The following is a 4,935-nucleotide window of genomic DNA, read 5'->3' on the forward strand; positions in this document are numbered from 1 at the left end:
AGGGAGACACAGAATCTGAGGGAGGCTCCAGGTTCTGAGCTGTCAGCACAGAGCCCAACGTGGGGCTCGAACTCACAAACTGTGAGATCATGACCTGAGCCAAAGTCAGATGCTTAACTTACTGAGCCACCCAGGTGTCCCTAACAATTACTTTTTAAATAATAAAATTATTTTAAAGCATCTGAAAACATACAGATGCTGGGGTCCCAATCTGGACTTACTAAGTTAGGATCTCTGGGGATGAGGCCTTGGCATCAGTATTAGAACAAAATTCTCCCAATTATTGCAGTGATGGTTACAAACGTTGGCCTGAATCATAATGTCACTGTGATGTTCATGCATGTTTGATTGGCATCATAAAATATGATAATAGTTGTGATCAGGACCTGAGTTGAAATTGGATGCTTAACCAACTGAGCCATCCAAGCTCCCCAAGTAGACTGGATTGTAAATAACCAGAAGCATTCAGTATATTATTCTGCTAGGGTAGCTAATAATTGTTACTCCAGATAAGTCAAAATTTTTCCTCTGTGACAAATGCTTTTCATTATCATTTCCCCATTCGTAAAAGCAAAGGAAAGCAGTTGTCTTCAGTCTCAGAGGTTGATAAAGATTGGTTGCACCAGTAAATGTCCACAGCATTTGCATTTCTTGTGGTCTTCCTTCAGTTTTCTCCTTCTTGTTACTTCTTTTCACTCTTAGGCCTCTTGCAAATGAAAGTCTTCAGAGCTCTACAGTTCTTTATGAAAGAATTAAAGGCATACAATTCGTACGAAGAAAGTTTCTGAGGTAATGCTTAATACGCATAATTTTACAGCATATATTATTCAGTGAGAATGAGGTTCATGATGGAAACTAGAATTGTTTGGATGGGACCTCAGGAAGCATCTCCTAAAGTCTGCAAATGCATGGTCATTGGGCCATATATGGATGATAGATATGTTTTATTGAAATTCACATGGCTTGTGCTTGCTTAGGCAGCACATATACTAAATTGTACATGGCTTTAGTTTCGTTTTTGTTTTGAGATTTTTTTTGAATTTTTAAAAATTAGGTGCTAACATTTATTTTTAGTTTTTATTTATTAATTTTTATTTTATTTAACATTTTTATTTGAGAGAAAGAGAGCAGGGAAGAGGATCTGAGGGAGGGGGAGAGAGGAAGAGAGAGAGAGAGAGAGAGAGAGAGAGAGAGAGAGAGAGAATCTCAAGCAGTTTCTGTGCTCATTGCAGAGCTCGACATGGGATTTGATCCCACAACCCTGGGATCATGACCTGAGCCAAAATCAAGAGTCAGACGCTCAACCGACTGAGCCACCCAGGGGCCCCTAGATGCTAACATTTTAAAATAGGGGTTTTTGCCCTAGAATATGGATTTTTACCTTCTTTTGAACAATTAGAAACTTTAAATAACCCTGGGCCAACATTCTCTTCGGGGATGCTACCTGGAGGTGGCTTGCACATTAGTCTTTTGTGGGCTGAAGTCCCCACATGGGCTGCTTCCTTTGCAATACTGCCCACCCCTGTATCATCTGCATTCATGGTATCTGTTTCTAGTCTAATTCTAGCAAGTTCTTCACCCTTTTCACTTTGCTCATTCTGGAAAATTGTCTCACCATGTGCCTCACTCCATTTCCATCCGTCAGAATCCTTACACCTCAAAGAGCATTTCCTCCCCATGACTCTCTTCAATCACTCATCATCACCTTCTAGGAATCTCTCCTGCTCTAATTCTTCCTCTGCCTTTTGTTAACTGCATGCAATCTGCCTTGAGTTATATTGCTTGTATTTTCATTTTGCCTCCTAATAATTGTAAGCACTTGAAAGGCAGGGACTATCTCTGTACCCCACATAATGACTTCCTGCACAATGCCTGGCACCTATATGTTCTCCATAGGTATAGAGTAATACAGATACAGATATATAGTAATTTAGCATATGGTTTTTATCTGTTAAATCATTGAAGTCAGTATTTATGAAATTAAAATTTCCTATCCAAGTGGTCAAAGAAGTAAAAGTGGGAGGAAAAAAGGAGCAAAATTTTCTAAAAGGGTAACAGCGAGTGGATTATACTGTAACTATCATTCACCTCAGTAATTGTAGCATGAGCTGTTAAATCACAGCTCAAATGTTTTTGGACAGTATCACTGGGACAGAATTTGCCTCAATCCCACCTCCTACCTACACGTTATCTGTTAGCAATTTAGCATTATTTCCACTTGTATGTTCTTTGTTTGGGGATGGTAGGACACTCGGAAACTACATTCCCAGAATCTCTGATGCATGTTCTGGGGTTGGTTCCACTAGGAGCTCCACTAGGAGCTGGTTCCACTAGATTATATCAGATCTGCAAGGTGGAAGGGAAGCGGAAGCCATGTTCTCCTTTCTTAGGCAGCAGCAGGCAGACGTGTGGGCTTTTGCAAATGTGAGATTTTGCAGCAGTCTTCTCTGAGCCTTTTTTTCCTAAGAATTACCTGTTTCCTGATTGAAATATCTAGAGCAGTTTCTGCTTTCCTATTTTCCTGATGAAACTCCTACTGGTACATTTAAATTTTTTTTAAATGTTTATTTATATTTTGAGAGAGAGAGAGAGAGAGAGAGAGAGGGAGAGGGAGAGGGGGAGGGGCAGAGAGAGATGGAGACAGTATCTGAAGCAGGTCCAAGCTCTGAGCTGTGAGCACAGAGCTGGACACAGGCTCCAAAACACGAAACCTGAGCTCATGACCTGAGCCGAAGTCGGACCTTTAACCAACAGAGCCACAGAAGCGCTCCCCTACTGATACATTTTGAGAAGGAAATAGGCACAGGGTACCATTTAGTAAATCTATTTCTGAGTTTGACATGGTCAAATATTTAAAATCAGAGTTTCACCAACTAGAAAATGATCTGAATGAATATTTCCAGAATAAAAGGTATAGATCCTCCCCATAAAAGAAGCAGAAAGGTGAAGATACTGCAAGTTTTAATTAGGTCACTTATAAGAAGAATATATATACTTTTTATACAAGAGACTATTTGCAAGGTAAAATATTGTTCTGAAAAGATAACTTAGGCCATGTTTCACTGACGAAAATATTTGACAGGTACAGAGAGAAAACCGTAAATAGTTTGTACCCCAACCTAGATTCAATGGTTAGCAGAATGTTCTGTATATCATAGTATTTAGTAAATATTTACTGACTTCACTGTAGAGAAAAAAGAAAAAGTGCCTTCCTTCCTTCCTTTCAGCAAAATCTGGTGTGTGTGAACAATATTTCTCATGTTAGATAATTTAAAAGATGCTTATTATTTGGCTTATGGAGCATAATCAATGATCTGAGCACTACTTCATCTAGAAATGGCCTTGGTTCCTGTTTATTAGGTAAGGAAAATGGCATATTACGATTTCCTTTGGCTTTAGGTTAGCTAGAATTTCAGTAAAATTGCTACTGCCAACTTATTTTAATTAGTGTGAAACACAGTATGTAATTTTACTGTGGCTGAGTCAGAGGCTAGTCCATTGAGGTCCACTATGATGAGTTAGAGAGTCATACTCCCATGAGCCCACTCCTCAAAATCACCCCCGGTCTACAAGACTGAGCTGTCTGGATTGGAATTCAAAGTAATTCTTCTTTGAAAGGATGAATTTAGTTAGTTACAGCTGATTGCATGCCTTTTCTCTGCTACATTTCTAATTGTGCTTGGTTCTTGGCACAAAGAATCTGCTAGATTTCTAGCATCAGACACGTTGACTCCTTATTCTCACAGGTGAATGGATGCAAGTTGACTTTGCACAGGTTAAAGGTTTTCTGTTAGATGCTGCTTTGTCTGGGTTAACATGATCTGTCAGCCATTTCACTTTGCTTTTGACACAGTTTTTTCAAGGTAAACTAAAAACATTGAGACAAAGGTCTCACGTAGAATAGTAAAGATGAGAGTTGTTTAAAAAAAAGAAAAGAATAAACCAATAATACACGATAAACATATTCGGATGTGTGGTGAAAGTGATTGGTAACTTGAGGTATTGTGTGCATATTTGTGACAATTAGCTCATTTTTTAGAACAAAGTGGCACTAGACATAAATCTCTTTCTCATCATCCCTATAGAGACCTACTGGAAAATGAACATGTAGAACTAAGAGCAGTGGGACAGAATCTTTATGTACCTCAGTCCAACTAAAAAGAAATCTGGAAAATGCAATTGAATAAAAAAACCTTATAAAACTAAATTGTTTCAACTAGATTTTCTTTCAATTTTCAGGGAACCAGTGAGTATTATTACATAATAGGATTTTATATTAAGAGAAATATGCAGGCTGTCTCTCGTGATCAGTCGTGAGTCATAGCCTTGTGGCTTTGGCACACAAGCCACTGTTATCACTTAAAAATCTAGAAAATAAAAGTCCTAAAATTTGATTCTAATTTGTTAAAAATAAAAACGCTCTTCTTACCAAAATAAGAATATATACTAATATATTCTACTATATAAAAATTATGTGCATATAAACATGTATCTACTAATAAAACATGTTATAAACATGTATTTACTAATATAAATATTTTGCCAAAGTAGAAACTTTATTTCTAACAATCAAATGATTTAAAAATATATATAAATATATTTATTAGTGGTGAATCCCAAACAATTAGAAGTGTATAAAACACAATCCCTTTTCCTAATCCCTTACTAGGGCTATAAATAATGTCAATAATTTGGCATGTATTCTCCTAGTTTTCTCCCATATATTTTTAGACATACATATGTATACCGATTTTTTAAAGTTTCAAATGGGATAACACTAATCATACTATTCTATGGCTTGCTTTCTCCCCCACAATAATGTATTGTGGACACCTTTCTATGCAAATATATAAGGACTAGAAACTTATTTATTTTATTTTTTTAAGTAGGCTCCATGCCCAAGGTGGGACTTGAACTCACCCCTGGGATCGAGTC

Source organism: Prionailurus viverrinus, chromosome B1, assembly GCF_022837055.1.
Source record: "Prionailurus viverrinus isolate Anna chromosome B1, UM_Priviv_1.0, whole genome shotgun sequence".
NCBI lineage: Eukaryota > Metazoa > Chordata > Mammalia > Carnivora > Felidae > Prionailurus > Prionailurus viverrinus.